This window comes from Meleagris gallopavo, chromosome 6 (assembly GCF_000146605.3).
Source record: "Meleagris gallopavo isolate NT-WF06-2002-E0010 breed Aviagen turkey brand Nicholas breeding stock chromosome 6, Turkey_5.1, whole genome shotgun sequence".
Classification (NCBI taxonomy): Eukaryota; Metazoa; Chordata; class Aves; order Galliformes; family Phasianidae; genus Meleagris; species Meleagris gallopavo.
The window spans coordinates 4319646-4330938 of NC_015016.2; the positions used below are offsets into that span (position 1 = coordinate 4319646).

The 11293-nt window shown below is 48.8% G+C and overlaps 1 protein-coding gene across 2 annotated transcripts in view; it reads right to left on the reverse strand.

Moving 5' to 3' along the window:
* The window catches only part of LOC100542691 (mitogen-activated protein kinase kinase kinase 3-like), a 64834-nt gene extending 55587 nt beyond the window's left edge, over positions 1–9247 (reverse strand). Inside the window, exon 1 of one of the 2 annotated variants that reach the window (XM_031553839.1) lies at positions 9229–9247. The gene's annotated coding sequence lies outside the window, so the exon portion shown is untranslated. The remainder of the gene's footprint in view (positions 1–9228) is intronic. The other variant, XM_019616224.2, reaches the window with a different exon arrangement.
* Positions 9248–11293: the final 2046 nt, after the last annotated feature.

Here is an 11293-nt window from a genome sequence, read left to right on the forward strand (position 1 = left end):
AAAAAAAGCAGAGAACATCAAGTCAGGATGAATGTATCATCCTGACAGACAGCACTCTCTGTTAATGATCATGGTTTGTTTGCATTCAGAAGAACACCATCTTGTATCATTTCCCCTTATCCAGGGTAAAAATCACATCCTCAGACACATGAAACCTTGCTCCAAAGAGCTGCCAAGCCAGTGTCACATGATGGAGAACCTGACCTGAGAGACCACTGCCTGGGACACACAGTTCTCCCTGAGGATAACAGCAGCTCAGAGCCAACCCTATCACCACAACAAGCTGTGGAGCAAGTAAGAGGAGGCCCACCAATCCCCCAGGTTGGCTGCCAGACCTCATGGCCTATCCTGATTTAAGCATGGAAGCTGCTCTGCCATCCCCCAAGGCAGCCTACTTGCTAACAGACCCACTTTCTCTCATTCCCAGCTTCCCACTGACATCTCAGCTCTCCCACAGTTTGCCCTACCGGCCCTCATATGCCACCATTAGCCTCTACAGGCTGCGATCGATAGGCCTCTCAGCTGGCTGCCCTAACAAGCTGCAGCCTCACCCCTGCAGCCAATCTGCATTTGATTGATCGAAACACAACTTTCTGATCCACAGAGAAGCTGAGGGCTCAGAGTTACTCACTACTTTCTGCTCTCTCAGCAGCTACCTGGTCATTGTAGCCTTGTCTACACCTATGAGGGTGGATAGTGATAGGATAAGGGGGAATGTTTTTTAACTAACACAGGGGAGATTTAGGTTAGATATTAGAAGTTTTTCCACATAGAGGGTGGTGATGTACTGGAACAGGTTGCCCAAGAAGGTTGTGGATGCCCCATCCCTGCAGGCATTCAAGGCCAGGCTGGATGTGGCTCTGGGCAGCCTGGTCTGCTGGTTGGCGACCCTGCACATAGCAGGGGGTTGGAACTAGATGAGCATTGTGGTCCTTTTCAACCCAGGACATTCTATGATTCTATGATTCCTATCAGCAAGAAAACCCATGGCAACATGGCGAGACCAGGACCAGAGGATCAGCCCCATAGAGTCACCTCAAGATCCTTGTCACAGCCCCAGAAAGGTTTGGACGTATCTCTCAGATACACAGTCTGATTTTTGGGTGGTCCTGTGCAAAGCCAGGTGTTGGACTTGATGATTCTTGTGGGTTCCTTCCAACTCCCAATGTTTTATTATTCTCTGATTATTTTCTTGCTCGCGCCACTTCTGTTGCGTAATTCTGAATCTAGATGAGAGCAGGGAAAGCCAAGCTCAACAAGCACTTAGTGGCAAGGGAAGATTAAAATGCATGCTGCGTTTCTGGGTGAAAGGAATGCATTCCTGCATATGGACACTGCCATCTCCAGTTTGTGCACACATCGATGGGGTGGTGATGAGATTATGAAACAGGAACACGTGGGTCAGCTTTCACATAAGTTTTATTCTCCTTGTCCTCCTGACCTACAGTATCACATGAACTCAAGTGTGCTTGCGTTCCTGTGTGTGTGACTGTCCACACATGATACAACGTGAGCCATCAACAGTGCAGGAACCAGAGTAGGTAGTACGTGGCCTTATGTTTGAGCAGCATAATATTTTTATATACATATATATATATATATATATATACACACATATGATATGTATACACAGCATATACATTGGTCCCTTGTAACCCAAACTATTATGTGACTATGTGATTGTGGTTCCTGTGCTGGCTCCCCTTCATTCCCCAAACATAAGTAGGGGTAAAAAAGATAGGAAAACTGAGGAGAGGGCAGGTCATGCCTCTAAATTCAGTTTAGGGCATTGCGCTGCTTGAAGCTGGGCATAACAGCTCACTGACATCAAAAGAGACTTGGGTTGGAAGGGACCTTAAAAACATCTGCTTCCAACCCTGTACACAGGTAGAGACACCTCCCACCAGACCAGGCTGCCTAGGGCCCCATCCAACTTGGCCTTGAACGCTCGTTGGGATGGGGCACCTACAGCTTCTCCTGTGCCAGTGCCTCTCCTATGGCTTCCAGCCTGGTGTGGTGCAAAGGAAAGTCACAGGCAGCACAAGGCACCTTGGAGGAAATATGACCTGAAAACCTTCAGAAGAGAGGAGCCCATCAGCTGCAATAGACCACAGACCAATCCTGGACTGTTAGGGCAGTCACGCAACACCTTCAAATGCAAAGACTGTCAAAGCAGCAGTTGCTCAGCTGCTCCAAAACCAGGTCATTTATTGGACACAGCAGGGAAACAGTCAGCTCCTCTTCCAAGAGAGCCCTGAGAAACATTGAGCAACTCAATATTGATTCCCACGGCCCAGTTTCAGACAGATAGAATTAATTTCCAGGATGGAAAGGAACATATGCCTGCATATCAAAACAAAATACAGGAGCCTTTCCAGCTCTTCAGCTGCATTTCAATGGAAACCAGAAGGCTATCCTGATGGAAAGACTTCAGTTTTCTCATTAACTCTCTCTGCTGAGTATTTAATGCTGCTAATTGATGATGAGAGGTGGTGTCCAGGCATTATGTGCAGTTGCTTTTTAAATCTTTAGACCAAGATTTCTCCAAATCAAATAATAATAAGGCAGACTTTCTCTCTGCACGTGCTGTGCCCTGCTATAAGTCCCCCCTCCTCAGAAGACGTCTGCTGGAGGAAGGGAGGTGAAGCACATCTCAGGGCTCATTTACAAGTGTTGGAAACTTTCCTAGAAAACGTCATCTGCGATACTGTCACTTCCATGCAACATGCCAAGAAAAAGACCATCGGTGCCAGGGACATGGTGTGTGCCATGAAACACCCAGCCCCTACCCTCCTTGGATTTAGGGGAAAACTTCTCCTGATTCAGCATAGCGAGTGGTCCACCAAGGGATGTCCTTTAACACCTACAGAAAACTACACAAAATGCAGCATGGGGTTGGGATATTGACCATAAGGCCAACACGCAGCCCCAGGGGCCCAACATGGGGCCACCTCCAGCAAAAACTTCTCACCAGTGGTGAAGCAAGCTTGGCTGCTCACCTGTTTCACACAACACTCCTGGTTTCCAATCCCAAATGTTGATCTCACATCACTGTTGACCAGGAGACGCTCTTGAAAGCAGCAAAGTATCCTAGATGCAAAAGCCAACACAATCCCAACACAGCAAGGCAGCACATGCCTTGATAAGAAATTTCTGCTCCAAACCCCCACCTACATTCAGCATATGCTCCAAATCTTCCCTGAATTAGGTAAGGACAGAATCTGTCCCTTTCTACCTAACATTCAGTGACTGCAATCTGTGAGTTGCTAAGTGCTCTCAGCCACAAATGAAACTGGGGTGTGTGAAATAAAAAAAACAGAAGTACATATGCATGAGGCTGTGCTATGGTTACATGTTCTGAGGAGCAATAAACGAAGCAGTGCTGATGGTCCCAAAGCTCCGGTCTGAAACTCCAGCACAGATCTGTTTGTCATAGCAATAGCATTTCCACCTGCACCTTTCTGATGTCTCCTCCGGGAGCCTTCACTCAACGCCATCATAGACCACAGCAAGTAGAGCCTGGGCCAGCTGTGCAGATGTCTAGCTGGCTGACCTCTCCTTACCAAAAAGATTCTATTTTTTTTCCTATTATTATTAGTTTTCAAACCACCTACTCCATCATAAACATCAAGCAAAATTAGCTTAGCCCTAGAACATTCCAAAAAAGATGGGCTGACGCCTGCAGAAACCAAGCTGCAGCAAGTCAACGGAAGGCTCGATGGCATGCAAAGAATGCTGAGTCTCATTTACTATCAAATCCTCCTGCTGCAAGCAACTCGTGCACATGCAAGTGGAGTCACGTGTGCACGGAATCCCACACCTGCACGGGTTGCTCTATGGTACCTCCAGTAAATGAGTCCCATCTGCTTGACAGCCCATTCATAAATACACCCCAGGGAAAAAACCACGCGCCAGCAGGGAGGTGGACGGTATGATCTCATAGGACCTTTTCCATCTCTTAACTTTTATGCTTAGTCACAGAATAAATATCTCCCATGGTGTGAAGAAACGTGCTGTCTTTGCTCGCCTGCTCGCATTGGGAGAGCACTGCCCTTCGAAGACATCTCCCTTCTTGCTGTTATTTCCTTCATGCTCACAAGACTTGCCCAAGGAGAATTAAGCAAGGAGGACTCGCATGTGGTCTTTCAGCTTCAGTGAGCTCCAAGGCACCCAAGTCAGTCCATTAATCTCTCTCCCAGCCACAAGCAGTGCAAGAACCTCATTTCAGAACTACTGGAGAACCTGTGCGTCTCTGAGCACTCAAGCACAGAAAAGGGGACAATATAAGGAACCAAAGGGTTTGGGGAGCCACGCAACCTACATCTCCTCTTGCAACTGGATGGGCGTCAATGGACAACGAAGCAATGCTCGCCAGTCACAACACTGAAAAGAGGGCTGAAAATAGAAAGTTCTGCTTTGGTTTTTAGTTCAGATGGTGGGCCATGGGCTGACCCTGAGCATTGCAAATTCTCACACGATTTGGTGTTTTTCATTAGTAGCCAGTTTCCTGGAATCACATGATTACATCAGAATCCACACTTCCTTATTTTTGGCTAAAAAGAAGTACTTGCAGATCTCAAAGCTGAAGAAAGAAACGTAAGTCATGAAGTCTGGAATGTTTAAACTAAAAGGAAAAAAACTGTAAGTTCACTCTTTTAAACTTCATTATTTCTTTTTTGGAGGAAGGAATGGGATTTAGGACTCCTTCCCCTCTGTTATACCCTGGAAATCTTACACTGGGGGGAATGACTTAACCTGGGTGGGCTTCAACACCCACACCTGTAATTTACAGATGAGAAAGCACAGCTTTCAGAGCAACGCTTTCCCAGAAACCACAAAGCCCTCTGACGCACCTCTCCAGTCAAAAGAACCCTATGCACTGGCGGGCAATCTGAAGGCACAACTGTTCAAAAAACGCAGCAGAACAGCTTGCCAAATCTTGCTTCCACCTCTTTTCTCCAGCATCCAGCAGTGCAAAGCCCTGGAAGCCCAGCAGCACCAGCTCATTGCTGGAATCCTCTGCTCACCAGAACTGCCAGCTCCACAGCTGCTGCTGGGTCTTGCCCTGCATAGCAATAACGCACCTGGTAATCACAGAGTCATAGAATGGCCTGGGTTGAAAAGGACCACAATGCTCATCCAGTTCCAACCCCCTGCTATGTGCAGGGTCGCCAACCAGCAGACCAGGCTGCCCAGAGCCACATCCAGCCTGGCCTTGAATGCCTGCAGGGATGGGGCATCCACAACCTCCTTGGGCAACCTGTTCTGGTGCTTCACCACCCTTTGTATGAAAAACTTCCTCCTCATATCTAACCTAAACCTCCCATCTTGAAGACTAGTCCTGCTGGAAAAGCCTTCTTTAGATCTTACGGAGCCTGGTGCAGCCCTGCTGGGCTCAGTGCTGCCATGTTACAGGCATGTAGGCTACAGCTAATCATGGCATGAAGTCATGAACTTTGTCCCTACATCCACATATCCGCAAGCACTGAGAACAGAAGACTGCAGATCACAGTTATTTCCTTTCCTGCATAGAAATAAATCATTATGATCCAGAAGGCTTCCAGGTACGATGCGCTGCGAAAAGGGAGGTAAGGCGATGCTTCTGATAAAACCAGTGGTCTTTGCCCTTGGTGCCCAAAGCTAGCGAGCTAAACAAGATGCACAGCAGTGGGAAGCAGGGGGAGAGCAAACTCCTCTGAGTTTCTGCATTATCTCACCTTTGAGATTACGAGGAAGCGAGCACAAACCTGTTCAGTCACATTGTTCCCACTCAGCCTTGGCTTTCAGCCAGGCAGTTACTCTGCTGCAATTACACTGCTGCATTCCTGCTGTTCCCAGGACAGATGTGCTGCCCCTGTACAGCCCCAGGGGGGCATTCCCCTCTCTGCATGCTCCTAGGTGCTAAGGTACAACTGCTCCCCCTGACAGGTGTGCAGAGGATGCTGCAAGCTGGGTGCAGTGGTCACCAAGCACTTGGGGACCTCCCATTATCCCACAGCTCCCACTCCCCTCCACCTGATGCTCCCCTTGCACCACTTGGTTCTCAGGGATGCGAGTGTTGCTCCTTATAGAGCAAACAGCCCAAACCAGAAAGTGATTCAAATAATTATTTAATAAAAATAAAATAAAAAGACAGAAGGTTGACCGAACACTAAAACACAACTTGCTAACAGCCAAGGTCAGGCTGGATGGGACTCTGAGCACCTGATGGAGCTGTGCCTATCCCTGTTCACTGCAGGGCAGTTGGACTGGATGACCTTTCAGAGTCCCTTCCAATTCCAATGATTCTATGATTTACATTAGAAGGAAAATGCCACCCCTGATTCTATGTCTGTTTAAGCGGAAAAATACAGCATGCAACCCTGCAGTGTTATTGGTGCCTTTCCCCTTTGTAAGGCAAAACATAACAAAACAGGACATGCCACGAAAACCAAACAGATGTGGAAGTTACAGATCTTTTTCTTTTTCCCCTTCTTTTCAGATGAAATAAGTATCTCATTAAGCAAGCTCAAAAATCCAGCTCACCCATACAAAGAAATGAGTTTGGAAATCCCCAACCCTCCACCTCCACTGCTATTTGCTAAGGAAACCAGATCCTTGGCCCTGGCCAAAAAATGATCTCAGCCATTCTTAAGAGAACCTACAGTGCATTTTCATGAGTCATGGAAAGCAACAACTCGTTGCTTTGGTAATGCTAGGTAAGCAACTGCTCATCCATCCACATCCACACACTTCCAGCAGTAAGTCAGAGAGCAGACTGCTTCTTGATGGATTATGTCAGAAACGGCCCCAAACAGAGCCTTGCAGCACGGCTGTCTTGTTTTATAGGATGTGCCACACGTGCGATTTAGCAGACACGTTCTGTGGTCCTCATTGCAAACTACAAACGGAGGGGATAGTGCCATCTCACAAGCCAGAGCACACAGCCAACCTGCTGCCCAGCCCAAAAGCCGACACTGCAGGCTTGTAAGGAGCACAGGGTGCTTCATCCCCCCCAACAGACCCCTTCCAACAAGGGACTACACAGCACACATACATCTGTACAACTCAATGCACACAGATGCATGAAAGACATCCTTCAGCTTTCCTCGGTCTCTAACCAAATGGTTTCCTCTTGTCATTTCTCAAGAACTGCAAGAACAGCCAAAAGGATGCCAGCATGCAGTTAAGCAGAACACAGCTGCGTCTACTAACACCTCAAGACTCATGCAATAGATGTACAGGCAATTTTTTCCAAGCTCTGCAAAGGGAATAGCTGTCTTCTAACATTCTTATGTACATAATTTCCCCCATTGCACTCCCTGGTTAAGGCATGATGCTGTAAGGGCACCATTCAAAGCCCTCAGTGATGCTCCTGGACACAGACCAAGACTGCAATGAGCTGATCCCCAACTTTCCCCTCAGAGATGAAGACAGTTACAGCACATTCTACACCAGTACCAAAGCTAATTGTTTGAGCTTGTCTTCTGAAACACAACTCATGAGTGTAAAATAGCCTCTCCCCAGCCAGTCCCATCCAGAAGCCAAGCAGGCTTGCACCACGTGGTTAGTCATACTGGTAATGCTGTATGTGAACACGCTGATATATTGTGATGATTTAAGTATTTTCCCTTTTTCTTGAGTCATCAGCCAGGTAGCACAGTGAATGACACACATGTTGTTTTTATCTTCAACATCTCAGCGCTTTGGGGAGAGCCCCAGCAAGCAAAGCATTTCATTCCCATCCCCAACACAAGCAAACATAGGGAAGGGCAGGCACTATTCCTCAAACCCTTCATGCCTACGAGGTCATTTTAGCCAAGAGAGGTGAAGCCAAGCTGGTCTGAGACAGAGGCCATCCTTGGGTATGCAGAAAACAACACAGCTGCCCTTCCATCAGAGCCAGTCATAACTCAAGGCAGCATCCAGGAGCACATCCAGAAGTGCTGGTATCACACACAGGCATCTGCCTGTGGCTAGTGGGGAAGCTTCTGAGGCACTGCAAGAGTCAGCTCATGGGGCAGACACCAAAGCCAACCCATCTAACCACGGGCACTCAGGAGGTTGGGGAAGGCAGTGATGGAGAATAACAACCCAGCAGTTTAAAGAAGCGCACACATGCAGCCCTTCCCCTCACTTCTCCATCTGCCCACCCCTTCATTAGGCACAACGCAGCCCCAATGCACCCTGAAGCTGGGCTGAACCCAGACTGCAGCAATTCAGAGCTGGACCTTGAACCTTCCAATAAAACCAATGATGCAACAAACTAAGCACAGCTCAATGCAGACTCTATATCTCTGATTTGCCACCAGCAACATCCAAATAGAAATAACTGAAATATTTTGCATGTTTCTCTAATGACTCTGGCTACTCTGTTACACCAGCAAGGAAGGATTATGACCAAGGAGCAGCAAAAGCATTCCATCAGTTTATTAACTGGGTGCTCAGGTTTCCCAAAAGCTGCTCGCCAAGCTGGGAGCCAGGAGGACTGCAATCAGGATTGGAATGTGTTTCTGTGCTGAAAGGCAAACAGAAGGCCTTGAGGCTGCAGTGAGAGCACCCTGTACCAGCAAGGAAAGCCTTCCAGGAGCTCAACCCAGCCTGGTGGCTGCATGGAGGGATGCAAATTAGGCAACCTGGTTGGTGGTTTCCTGCCCATGGATGGAACTGGATGGTCTTCGGGTCTCCAACCCAAAGCATTCTGTGATTGATCCACATCAGCAGAAGCAAACCCAAACCTCCCACCTCCAAGTATCACACAATCATCACTCGCAGAGCTGCCAGACCACTTTGCTGCACAGTCCCAGCCTACATCTCCTTCCAGCCACCCACTTCCACACTGACTGCATCATCTCTTCAAACATCAAGTTCAGCTGTCAACACACCAGCATCACCCACAGACAGATAACATTATCAGTTGGCCTTTGCAGTGACCCAGCATGCAGAAAAGGGACAGTCCCCCCGAGGGCACTCACAGGTTAGAGGCCAACAAGGAAAAAGCACTTAAAACAGAGTTCCTGTCCACACACGTATTCCAATCCATTCACCTCGACCACCAGCTACAAGACTTCACCCCGCATCTTGTCCCTAAGCTGTTTTCCCCAGCCAAGCCTTGTTATGTGCAAAGTCCGTTAGGGATCTTCAGGCCCTGGCAAGGCTTCAGAATCACAAAAAGCTTTGAAACAGACCGGATTAACACCAACGCTCCAGGACAGCCCTAGTAGTACAGGAGTGGTGTTTAATCACTACCTGAGCACTCAGGTCACCCAAGGGCCTGGCCAGCACACACTGTTTGCACAGCATCCCACGCAGCAAGCAGCTCCTTCCAGGATCTGGCCCATGCACGTCGCTGCCCGGACTTTGTCCTGTGCTGTTCCTCCGGCACCAGGCCAAGCTCCAGCTCAGCTCCTCCCTGGTTTCGGTACGGCGGTGGTTCATCTGCCCAGATCGTTTTGCAGAGAGGGGAGCATAAAACCAGGGCAGTTTTTTTGCCAAAAATGCTGATTAAATAGTAGCCAGAGTGAGTTTTAACTTGGGAGAGGACAGGTTCTATGAGAGACCCAGAGCCACTTGGTCTCCACTAATGTTGATATAAGGATCTTCCATGGAAAAAGTGTTTGGGGAATGCATTTTGGAGCTGAATCCTCTTTTGGTGGTACAGGCACCTGCCACCTCTGACTCCTACAAGATTCAGCAAGTCTAGATCCACCTCTCAGCCTTCCAGGGCACTCCTGGTGCTCTGGGAACACCCAGGGCCGACGCCACGATGACATCCAGCAGCACAGCCTGCCCCAACCACAAAGACACAAGACTCGACCCCGAGCCCTTGCAGCCCACCTGGCCAAATGCTTTCCCCCCAACTGCTGCAGCACTGAGGGACCAAATTCCTTCCTATGTCACCAGTATGGGACACCACAGCTCCTGGCATAGCAGCACAGGGAAGGCTCATCACTCTGGTTCTGCTTTCCTGAGCAATCTATCTTCTGCAGGGAATCATTCCCCAGTGGCTTTGGAGCAGAAGGCAGCAATTTCAGGCTGGATATAAGGAATAATTTCTTCTCAGAAACAGTGGTGATGCAGGGGCACAGCTGCCCAGAGAGGTGGTGGGGTCACTGCCCCCAGGGGTGCTTCAGAACCACGGAGATGTGGCACTGAGGGACGTGGTCAATGGGCATGGCAGGGGTGGGTTGATGGCTGGACTTGATGATCTTGATGATCTTAGATGATCTTTTCCAACCTTAATGATTTTATGATTCTATTTTTTATTCTTTTGTTATTAAAGATGAGATGGGACAGTGATCGGGCTGGCCACCGGTTGGGTTGGACACCAGTTGCTATTTCAGTGACTAATAAGAAGACTACTTGGCCAGACTGGATCAAAAGTGTGAGGATAGACTGAAAACAAACCAAAATGCCAACACAACCACGTGCATATGCGCTCACACATCCCTTCACAGATGGAACTCATCTCTCCTGCAGAAAAGCAGCATGGCAGATGCCAACCCAGTGCCCACGCATCACACAAAGGCAGCACGGTCGGGCACGAGATGACACAGATCATCCCTGCATCCCACCTGATAAAGGCAGAAAAGGCACCTGGAAGGAATGTGCAGAGAGCCAAGGAGGCAGCAGAGGAGGGAGCCCGGCTGGAGCCACACCGCTGCACGGATGCTTTCCTGGAAGGGTTCCTGGAAAAACGCCCCATCGCCCACTTTGCCTCACAGAGCTTAAATGGGAAAATAAATACAGTCTGGGGATTCAGAGTATCTGCCAGCTTAGGGATCAGTGGGCCATTTAGAACTCTTCTGCAAAGACTGAGGAGCGCTGAGGGCTCCAAGGGGGAAAAAAGAATAAAATTCCATATTCCCCTTCTTATGGCTCTATAATGCATTTTCCATCTCCTCGGAGCACAGCTGACATTCTGCACATTGCTGTGCACGCTGCACTTGGCTGGGATATGTGCAGAGGGGAGTGGGAAGGACTGAGCCCAGAACACATTGCCTGCAGCTGGCAGACAGCAGCCCGCGGCCCATCGCACTGCAGGAGCTGAGGGCTCTGCTGCCTCCAGGGACACTGCAGCCCCTTCTTAAGCTGGCCCTGGAGATACACAGAAACACAGAGATTTGTAGAGAGAAAAGCCGTATTTCCTCGGAGCAGATGAGCTGTCATTGAAAGTCTTTAATTCCTTTCCCACTGGAGCTAATGACCCTCTCACCTCCCTGACTCACGTCCCTCCAGCAGCAGCTCTACAACAGGAGGGACAGACGTGCAGCACCAAGCTCTGCCAGCACCACTGCAATCCTTGCCATCCCCA